A 12150-nucleotide genomic window follows, 5' to 3' on the forward strand; every position below is an offset into this window, starting at 1 on the left:
AAAAAAAAAAAAAAAAAGACCTCTGGAAAATATTAGAAAGCAAAAATGTTACTTTGAGCACTAAGAAGTACCAGATCTAAGCCATGGTATTTTCAATCACCTGATATATATCAAAGAAAAATGATGCATTTTAGTTATGGTGCTGGCAAAGAATATTGAATATATCATGGACTGTCAGAAGAACACACAAATCTGTCTTGGAAGAAGTACATCCAAAAAGCTCCTAGAAGGCAGAATGGCTAGCTAGCTTTTGTTTCAAACATGTTATCAGCAGGAACTAGTCCCTTCAGAAGGGCAGCATGCTTTGGAAAGGGTCCGTGAAAAGGAGGAACACCCTCAAGGAAATAGACTGACACAGTGGCCGCTACAACATAGGCTCAACCACAGCAGCAATCGTGAGCCCGGAACAGGACTGGACAGTGTTTCCTTGTTTGCATGGGGTCACTTAGCCAGAACCAACCCAAGAGACCCTAACAATAATATCAATAAGGCGCCCTGGTGGCCTAACAGTAAAGCAACTGACTACTAACGGAAAAGTGAGGTTGTAGAATGAAAACATGAGGACTCAACCCCAATGCCAGTGGTTCAAACTGACCAGCTGCTCCTTGGAAACCTATACAGGGTCGCTATCAGTCAGAACCCACTTAAAGGCACTTCACAATAGGTGATTCAAACCCACTAAGCAATGCCACAGAAGAAATGACTTGGTTATCTGACTCTTATAAAGATTGCTGTTGAAAAGTGCCGTCCAGTCCATTCCAAATCAGTGACCCTACATAGGGTTTTCAAGGAGCCTCTGGTGAGTTTGAATCGCCGACCATGTTGTTCAAAAGGACCATGCGGTCCAGTGTTTATCTTACAGGGTCATACCAGGATTTGTTGTTGTGAAGTGCCGTCGCATCGGTTCCGACCCATAGCGACCCTGTATAGGGTTTCCGAGGAGCAGCTGGTGAGCTTGAACTGCCGACCTTGCAGGTCAAACGGCTTTGCAGACTGGCGCATTAACCCACAGCACCACCCCAGGACTCCATTACAGCCTAGGAAATCCTATGGGACAGACAAGTTTAGCCCTTTATTATAGGGCTAGTAGGAGTCAGAGTCAAGCTCTGGTAGTATCGTGATTACAGATCGGACTGCGAACCTTAAGGTCAGCAGTTCAAAACTCCCAGCGGTTCCATGGGAGAAAGAAGAGGCTTTCTGCTCCCGTAAAGATTTACAGCCTCGGAAACCTTGTACAGGGTCACTATGAGACGGAACTGACTCCACGGCACATAACCACCACAGAAGTCAGAATCAACTACATGCAACAATAGAAGGTAGAACGTAAATTCACTAAAAAAAAAAAAAAAAAATCCAAACTTATTAAACTGACAAGAGACTAAAAGGGACGATCAGTGTATGATAGTCTTTTAATAAGAACGGAAGCCACTCCCTGGTGCGATCCAGTGAGGATTTAAACAATCAACTATACGGGACCAATCTGTCAACATTTACCCAAAAGCAAAGCTGAGAAGGCAAGGAGCTGGGAAACTGAATGGATGGATGGAAACAGGGTGGAAATGCTGAAAAGCGCAGACACATCACCGGGACAGTAACCGATGCCATGGCACAATTTGTGTATGAACTGTTGAATGGGAATCTAAACTTTCACATAAAACAAAATAAAAATTTTAAAAGGGCCAAGATGCGGCTTAATAAATTGTGAGAAACTAGACCACGCAGGGCCTCTTGCACGTTAAGGACTCGGTCTTCTACCTAAAAGCAATAGCCAGCCGCCGCTACAGGGCCAGCCAGCCAGTCAGTGACATTGGCTGAAAGTCAAGTGTATTCCAGGCCCCAAGAGCACCAACCGGCGGACAGCCACACAACTGACAGCTGTTGGCCAAAAGACAGGAAAGGCTTTGTGGCCGCGTCAGGAACACGGAGCGTCTTTCCACCCAGTTAGCTGCCCACATTCACAAAAGACTCTTTACCAAGGCGGCTACTGCGGGGCATAGGCACCAGACTTAGGGGGACTGGACAGCAAGCCGCCTCCTCTCTCAGGGACCCGAAGGCGTCTCCCTGACTCCCTTGGCTCCCCGTGGCACCAAGGATGAAGTTGAAGATATTCTTTAGGGGTGAAGGAAGCGCTCTAGCAAGGGTTCCCAAGTGACAAAACTACACACTCACCCCAGGAAAACAGAAAGTGAAGCGTGACCGGAAGTGCGTCGGCTCGCAGGCGGCTCCGCAAGACCTCTTGTAGGTCCTCTCTAGGATGCCAGAGGGGCCTCTCAATGGTACTTTTGCTTTATTTCCAAACTCTCTAATCTGGGAGAAGCAGAGATCTCACCCAGGAGGAAAAAAAATCCATTATTTCACTAACTTTTAACCGAAATTCAGTATTTTCTTCATCTACGTGTCAGCTACAAACCACAGGAGTATTAGCAATTTCTGTGACTATAGAAATTAGACATTTTCATAACACGTAGCAGCAGTTGATAGAGCCATCTCGAAATATAGTCTCACCACTAATTCCAACTTATCGTCCTTATTATTAGATCTACTTTTAGATAGAAGTCCTATTGTGGCACTGTAGAATAAGTACTGAACTACTTACAACAAGGTCCACAGTTCAAACCCACCAGCTGCTCCTCAGAAACCCTGTACAAGGGTCACTGAGAGTGGGAATTGATTCCACGGCACTTAGCAGCAACAACTTTTAGAAATCATCATCTCATTGGTAAAGAAGCACATATACTACTTATCAAATTGATATTTTGAACTATTTTGTTAGCTGTTGTTGCTGTTAAACGTGCCGTCTGGTCATTTTCCTGTATTTTAGTATAATTGATTTCCTTTGTCAACGGATGTATTTTATTTTATATATATATAATTTTTCTTCTGCAAAGGGGTCTACAGATGTCACCAGACTGCCAAAAACAAGCTGTCCCTTGAGTAGTAAGATCCAATCATATTAAGAAACCCTGACAAAGGGCATACTAAACAACTATTTGTTGTTGTTAAATGCTGTCGAATGGGTTCCAACCCATAGTGACTCTGTATAGCAGTTCTGAGAAGCAACTGGTGAGTTTAAACATTGACCTTGTGGTTGAGTGATTATCCTACAGCGCCACACCAGAACTACAAATAACTATTCGTTGTTAAGTGCCATCGAGTTAGTTCCAACTTATAGTGACCCTTTACAGAGTTTCCAAGAAGAAGCTGGTGGTTTTGAACTGCCAGCCTTTTGGTTAGCAATCCAGTGCTAATCTTACAGCATCACATCAATTTAGGGTACCAATTTGGGATGTAATAAATTAAATAGGATAAATGAGGAAGAGGAACAATCTATAATAACCATAATGGACAAAGGTGCCATTAACTGGGGTCAATAAATCATCAAGGAAGATTACTGGTTGCAAGGAAGATTTCTTGTTTTGTTTGTTGTTGTTAGGTGCTGTCAAGTCAATTATGACTCATGGTGACAGAACCAAAACCATCGCCTGGTCTTGCGCCATCCTCACAATTCATACTAGATTTTAGAAATAATGGGACACTTGCATTTATTTTGTCTTTTTGTTCTTGTAGTGTTTTTCTGAATTCTTTTAAAGGTTTTTCTGTGTTCTTGCTTTCCTGACTCTTTCTGTCAAGCCTTTGAAGATACCTACATATCATTCTTTTGAACTCTTTTTCTCTAAGTTCCATTACCGTCTCTTCCTCAGAAACGTTTTCTGGCTCTGCATCTTGGTCATATGTTTGAGCCAGTATCTCTTGTTTCTTTGTGTGAGCCAAAATTGTCTGTCATCTCCAGGGAATTGTGGGGTTGTCTTATTTGTAATTTAATTGATGATCGTATATTGATTTATTTTTAAGCTCTTACCAAGTGTCTCACATAGGTGTAGTTCGCCCGTGTGGAGAATGGAAGTGCACACACTGTTCTTGTTCGCCAGTCGTGCACATCAGTTTAGAGTGGATTTGACTTGTGTTGGCTGTTGTCTATCATTGATCAGGTGGTATAAGAGCTGGTATTGGCTCTTGCCCAGTGGGTGGAGCTATAGTGGGTATGGTTGTAGCTGAGTGTATGGGTACAGTTGCTGTATCTCATCCGGTGAGGCAAGAGGAAACAACACAATGAGAAACAAAGCAGAACAAGCAAATAATAGCAAAAACAATATAATAGAGGAGAAAAAAACAGCAACAAGAAAAAAAGATTATAATAATGAAAAAGAGAAAAGAAGGACAGGGAAATAGAGCTGTAGTATTTTCTATTTTCTATCAGCTCTGGTAGCATAGTGGTTACAAATCGGGCTGCAAACCTTAAGGTCAGCAGATCAAAACTACCAGCTGTTCTGTGGGAGAAGGATGAGGCTTTCTGCTCCCATAAAGATTTACAGCCTCAGAAACCCTGTACAGGGTCACTATGGGTCCGAATCGACTCAACAGCACATAACAACAACAATCATTAATCAAGTGGTATGGAATCTGGTATTGGCTCTTGCCCGTTGGGTGGAGCTACAGATGGTGCAGTTGTGGCTGGACTGTAAAGACATGGTTGCTGTCTCCAGTTGGGTGGGAAAGAGAAGACCCCTCACACACACACACACACACACACACACACACACACAAGAAAACAAAACAGAATAAACAAGTAAGGACCCAACAATGAAAAGAGAAAACAATAAAGGTAAAAATAAATAAAAACAGGGAACAACCAGAAAAAAAAAAAAGAACATAGTAAATATAAAGACAAAAGAGTAAAGGGAAATGGAGCTATAGAAGAGAAAAATTGGTGACCACGTAGCCACAGAGGACTAGAGTGGAGAGTGAAATGTCCAGCTGATAAGAAGAGAGGGCATATGTACAAGAACACCCACACTTGCAGATAATACCCACTTGACCTAGCTTCAATGGCTGGATGATCGGAACTCAACTAGAAGAAGAAAGAAGAGGAAAGAAAGAGTAATCTAATACAATTGAATGAACTTGACCAACACCTATCGATGCAGTAGCTCAAAAGAGGGAACACATCTTTATAGCAAGGATCATTCCCACCCCCTTGATACACGGGGTAGACAGGGATGGGCAACTTGGACATTGGGGGTGCTACAAAGGCAAGAAGTGAAGGGCTTACATGCTGGTCTGGTTCCCAACTACATTGCTCCAAACTCTGGGAGAGCAGGGTCTGTGCTGGAGATGGATGAGAGTAGGAGCTGGCTATCCCTGTGATCACCATGGAAGCCTGGGAAAAACAGAAGGAATCCTACCTTTCCTCTCACCTGTATGAATCTGCTTTGCCACCTTCTATTGCCAAATTTGCTCACAAGATGGTTACACTACATGTGGTCAGCCATTCACTAGTCAGCCTCCCTCTCTCACAGTTCCTGCTCAGCTTCTCCCAGCAAGCACTCAACCCACAACTCTATCCTGTCCTCCAAAGTTCAGGGTTCCCGAGTTTACAGCTGTGTCTGTTCAATTTGGTCTCTTCTATCTTTGTTGTGGATGGGCAGAGAAAAAGAGGAAGACCACCAACGAGACAGATTGGTCAGGTGGCAGCATCTACGGACTTAAGCGTGGCAACAGCAGGGAGGTCGGCCCAGGATCAGGCAGTGTCTCGTTCGGCTGTGCATAAAGTCGCTATGGGTCGGTACCGACTCAATGGCACCTAACAACAACAACATCTTTGTTGTAAAGGGTCCACTAGTGTGTCTTCCTCGTCCACCATCTTGCCAGAAGTCCTTCAGAGCTTAAACTTATTGGTGTTCCTTTGTAGGTAACTTGGTTCTTCAAGAACTGCTCTGGGTATTTTTTCCTTGCCTTTGGTTTTGGAAAGTTTGATTATGATTCTTGTTTTTCATGATGTTAGGACGTTTTCTTCCAGCGTCTCTGACAATTTTCTCCATGTTCTTTATTGTCTCTTTCTGTTCAGGAATTATAATCACCAACGTTACTCCTCTTCATGATATCCCACATAAATCTCAGGTTTTCTTCTGATTTTTTCATTCCTTTTTCAGGTTCTTCTAGTTTACTAATATTGGGATATTTATTTTTAAGATCATTAATTACAGCTTGCTCTGCCCAGGGCCTAATAATCACCATCAAATAGGAGGAAGAGCCTTTGGTGAAATGATTTGGTGAAGTGAGTTGGTAAGTGCTGTGGACTCAGTTCTGACTCATAGCAACCCTGGATACGGTTATAGAGACAGTATTTATTTAACTTTTGATTGTGAACTGAGAGAAGGTTAACAGACAAGATCATCAGCTTTACTTTCAACCAATCATATGCTTTGTTTCATGTAAATGATTAAAATCCTCTCCCTGTGACAATAGTTCTCCTACTTCCTCCCTGTGGCTTCCCTTTTACATCTTATTTTTCACAAATCAACAAAGCAAACATATCTGATGTACACATACAAAACAAAAAAAATCTACCTTCATTAAAATGTCCAGATGCACATTTTTCTAGGCAGCCTCCTTCCTGCAGGCATACAGTAGAGACTTTATTTAGCTAACTTCATCCTAGAAGTTTCCGACCAAAGTGCCATCTTTATTTTTAGTTTATTCTGAGTTTGACACGTGGTAACCTTTTCTTTCAGATTTCCAACTTTTTAAATCTTGCTCTTTTATATTATTTTTTATTCTTCTCATCTTACGCAGATTAAAATTCCGGAAACAAATCACAAAACTGCAAGTGGAAGGTATGCACCTTGAAGTTGCTGGCAGTTTTTTTTTAGCACATACTGTAGAATTCGATTTTTCTAGTGGCTTGCTGTAGAAAGATGTGTTTCTAGCAGCATTCTCTTTGATTTTCCTCTTTCTCTTTACAAAGTTCTACAATTCTGTGAGCTTCTTGTGTTTTTGTTGACTTTTCCAACATGATTCTATTTGTCAACATATCTTTTCTATCTCTATTTTGTTTTGCTCCAAGCTTCTTACTTTAAAGTACTCATTGCCTGTCCTCTTGCTTTTTCTAGCTTTGTTAGATTGCCTTTGATAGTTTTCTGAGCCCCTTCTTTTCTCGTGCAACTCTTTGTTCTTCCCTCAAGTCTTCTCCATGAACAAATCCAAAATTTGCACCTAGTTAGCGATTTGCAATGTTAGGTAAATACTGAACTACGAACCACAAGGTTGGCGGTTTGAGCCCACCAGCCACTCCACGGAAGAAAGATGAAGATTTCTGCTCTTACAAAGATGATAGCCTCGTAAACTCTGTACAGGGTCGCTGTGAGTTGGAACCCACTCTACTGCACTTGACAATAAACAAAAACTTCATATTTTGTTGTTAATAAGCCAATGGTTTTATTTTTTCATTTTAGAAAGTGAGTCATTATTTTAAAACCTTAATAAACATGCATGAGGGAGCTTCAAAAAGTTTGTACAAAAATGGCATTAAAATAATGGAATTTTCCCACGAACTCTTTGAGACTAGTATGGTGCTGTAGGATAAGTATTGGACTGCTTAAAAGTACAAAGTTGTTGTTAAGTTCCGTAGAGTCGATTCCAACCCATAGCAACCCTGGTATAGGGTTTCCAAGGAGCAGCTGGTGAGTTTGAACAGCCGACCTGCAGTTCAAAGAGCTTTGCAGTCTGGCGCATTAACCCACAGAGCCACGCAAATACAAGGTAGGTAGTTCAAATTCACCACTCTTGGGAAACGTACACAGGGTCACTGTGAGTCAGAACCAACACAACGGCACAATATAACAACAGTATTTATAATATACTACATGAAAATCTAGGAGCACTGGTAGCGTAGTGGTTACGAATCGGGCTGCTAACCTCAAGGTCTGGTCTGCAGTTTGAAACTACCAGCTCTTCCGTGGGAGAAAGATGAGGCTTTCTGCTCCCATAAGGAATTGGAAATGACACCACAGTACTTAACAACAACAACAACATGAAAATCTGCACATGATTCAATTGAAGATGATGATATTAAAACTACAATTTTTGGAGGGGTCAGATATCAAAACATTTATGCTTCAGATTTTACCAGGACAAAGTACTTATTGCAGAACAGATACTGGTACCATATAAACCCTCATCCACAGGAAATGAACAGTTATTGCTCCAGGCTTCAGTTCAGTGTAACAAAGTTTCTTAAGCAAATATTGGTTAAACATGTACATATGCTTGCTTGGTACCTTAGGGAGAGTTACTCCTTCTCTGTAACCATTTGATTCTGGGTCATCCCCACTACAGTTTGAATCTTTTTTTCCACAAATTTGCTTTCTTTAATAATGTGAGCTGATATGGGCTTGTACTGAGCAGGATGATTTTATCTGCTGCCTCTTGAGAAAACTTCTGTGACCTCTGTAGGTGCTGTCATTGTCTACCATCAAATAAAGGGCGGAGGTGGGGGCAGCGAGAATTAACAATCTTCACACTTGTCATAGCGAGACCCTCTTTAAATATGAAAGAGCGCACCTGCGCCTCTGCTACGTTTCATAGCACAATAGTGACATCTAGTGGTAACTCAATAAATCCCAGTTCTGCAATTTCCCCAAATTTACCTCAGATTCTTGCAGAGCTAATAAATTTGGTTTTTTTTTTTTTTTTCTAATTAGTGATTTGCTTCTTAACTTTCTTAACAACCTCCCTCTTGTTTTTTGCATTATTGAGGTAACATTGATAGACAATAAAGTAGAAAAAAAAAGCAAAACACTAATGAGTTGCTATCAAGTCAACTCTGACTCATAGCAATCCTGTATGAGTTCAATGACTGATTTTTGTAGTTTGCCAGACCTTTCTTCCAAGGTACAGTAACCATTTGCATGACTCAGGGACTCCTAGATATTTCTAAATTGAATCTGACGATTCTTAACCAGCAGAGATCAAAATAGATACACGAAAAATTCCTTAGATTTGCAATCGTTGAGATGAAACAAAGGGTATGATTTGTTGAATATAAAACTGAAGATCTTCTCATAAACCTTCACTCAGTTCACAATACAAAGTTTTGCAAATAAATAATAGAAGATCCCCCGTCCCCACCCCCAAAAAATCCCTATCCTCAAAGAGCTAAATTCTTATGAACAAAAATTCCGTCATGACTACTATTTTAAAGCAGGAGACTGAAGGGCAAGCTTTTAGTTTCACAGCTTTAATGTCAAAAAAGGAAAGAAAAGGAGTTATGTGGGCCACCCCAGTACCTGCTACCTGGGACCAAGGAGCATACTCAGAATGTGTAAATCCATATATACATACACCAAGCCAAAAAACCAAACCAGATGCCATCGCATCAATTCCAACTTAAGCAACCCCGTATGTCTGTGTCAGACTAGAAGTGCACTCAACAGGGTTTTCAATGGGTCCTTTTTTGGAAATAGACGGTCAGACATTTTTTCTGAGGCACCAATGGCTAGACTCAAACTGGCAACATTTGGTAGCAGCCACGTGCTGAACTGTTTGCACCACCCTATAAGGTGTTGTTGTTGTTAAGTGCTGTCAAGTCAGTTCCCACTTAAAGAGACCCTGTATAGGGTTTCCGAGGAGCAGCTAGCGAGCTTGAACCATCGACCTTGTAGATCAAACAGACTTCAAGGTGTTTATCTTACAGCACCACACCAATAAAGTTCAAAACATGCTTCAAAAATGCTGAAATGCTGCTGCTTAAATAGCCCTATTGTGTTATTTGTGATATTATCACCATTGTTAACTTACATGTCTTTTTAAAAATATTTTATTGTGAATTATGTGATAGTTTACATGGGAGAAAATTAGCTTTACATTCATCCTATCCTATATCATTTCATTGCCATGGTTACAATCCCCCCCATGTATTATCAAACAGCCTGCCGCTGGTCCTCAGCACATAGCCCTTCTCCCTCTCTGGGTCTAGAGTCCCCAGTCATTCCCTCTCTCCATGTCATCATCTCTGCCTCCATCTCTGGTGTCACTGCTTCTCTGGGTAGGGTCCTGCACTCAGCTCTTCTCCCTTGATGGTCCCAGGGACCTCCGCTCCTGGACTGCAAAGTCAGTCACTCCCTTGCTTTTGCAACAAAATGTCTACCTTTACATTTCCAACCCTCACAGTCAGTCCTGAAAGCAATTATTCACTGTTATATAGCATAGTGGTTACGAGTTGGGCTGCCAACCTCAAGGTCAGCTGCCAACCTCAAGGTCAGCAGTTCGAAACTACCAGCGGTTCCACAGGAGAAAGATGAGGCGTTCTGCTCCCGTAAAGATTTACAGCCTTGGAAACCCTGTGCAGGGTCACTGTGAGTCGGAGTCGACTCCACGGTTACTTAACAACAACAACAATACCACAAGAGACTTATCCCCATCTCCTTTCATCAGCCCCGTCCAGGTAGATTGGATAGTACTCATCGGAGATTCTACCTTCCTCCGCTTCCTCAGGATAGATGTCTTTTTATTTGATGACATGTAAATCAAGGCCCTAGCACAAGACCCTGGCCCAGAGCGGGACTCCGATCAATGTACATAGGATCTTGGCACCAATAACATACCCACTTGAGTGATATTGAGAATTTTCACTAGCTGGGGTCCCCGTCACCCATCAGCTCAGCTGGCTTTGCTAACCCTCTTAAATTGTTCACAACTTTGTGGTTTACAGAGTTTTCCTTTATGGAAAGAAATGGATGCTTACTAGACAGGATGAGGGGAACTGCTCTTCTGGCTAAGGATATAACCATTCTTACCCACCCAATATTAAATCACAGTTTTTAAAAATATACTCCAAAATTCCCAGGACTTTCCACCAGGATACATTTTTACACAGGAAGTAAGTCCCAGAGGAAACTACCAGAAGTTTTCATTCTCAAACTTGGCTGCACACTAGAATGACCTGGAAAGTTCGTACATATATATGTATCTGGGACCCACCCACTAGAGCAGTGGTTCTCAGCTGGGGCAATGATGGTCCATCCCCCAGAAAATGCCTTGCAGTTGCTATGGGTGGGGGAAGGGTGTTACTGGCATCTAGTGGGTAGAGACCAGGGGTCCTGCTAAACACCTCACAGTGCACAGGGCAGCCCCTCACCCACCCCAACCCCCAGCAAAAAATTATCTGGTCCCAAAAGTCAATAGGGGTGAGGTTGAGAAACCTTGCCAGGGCGAGTAAATTCTAAGTACAGGTTTGGTGTGGGTGTGGGAGTCTTAAAACGTCCCTGGGTAATTCTAATCTGTAACAATGTTTGAGAAGCACAGCTAGAGAAGGGTTGTGAGAATGCTCCAATGTGTGGGCCACTGCACTTAAACCAGAAATTTCCCTTTTTTTCCTGTCCTCATGATTGTGAATTGTTTTGAGAATGATTAGGAAGAGGAAGAGTTAGTTACTTTTGTGAAAAAATCTGAATTTCCCACAAAATGTGGCATGGGATGGACGCTACAAATACATGTTTTACTGCTGACTACTTGCCTTCTTTAAGGAGCTCTGGTAGCATAGTACTTACGAATCGGGCTGCAAACCTTAAAGTCAGCAGTACAAAACTACCAGCTGTGCTGTGGGAGAAAGATGAGGCTTTCTGCTACTGTACAGGGTCGCTATGAGTCAGAACCGACTCCACGGCACAGAACCAACCAATCAACTTGCTTTCTTTATGCGCCAGCGTCCCTGGCACAGCTCGGAAGTTCATTAACTTCCATTCCAGTGACACATCCTGGGAAACAAGAGAGATGAAATGAGCCCCTGCTGCTGCTTGGAGGGGACAGTTTCTGCCTCTGAGGGACCTTCGGGAAGGGCCACCGGTTTCACAACTCAGGGGACACTATCACTATAGGATGGTGAGTGGTATACCCTGGTTCCATGTCCCTAAAGCAAATTTTACCCTCTCCAGATCGCAAACACAGCATTACAATATGGGCCAGCAAGTCCACTCCTAGATATATTCCCAAAAGAAGTGGAAACAGGTATTCAAACAAATACTGTACACCAATGTTCAAAGCATCACAGTTCACAGTGGCCGAAAGGTGAGAACAAACCAAAGTCCACCAAGTGAGGATTGGATAAACAAAGCATGGTATATCCAAGAATGTACTATTGCTATTGTGAAGTGCCTTTCAATCCTTTCAGACTCATAATGGCCCTGTACAGAGTTTCCAAGGAACAGCTGGTAGGTTTGAGCCGCTGACCTTATGGTTATTTTACAGCATCACACCAGGCCTCCATAAATGGAATGTTCAACCATAAAAGGGAATGAAGTATTGATACAACAT

Source organism: Chrysochloris asiatica, unplaced genomic scaffold (genome assembly GCF_000296735.1).
Source record: "Chrysochloris asiatica unplaced genomic scaffold, ChrAsi1.0 scaffold00037, whole genome shotgun sequence".
NCBI classification, from domain to species: domain Eukaryota; kingdom Metazoa; phylum Chordata; class Mammalia; order Afrosoricida; family Chrysochloridae; genus Chrysochloris; species Chrysochloris asiatica.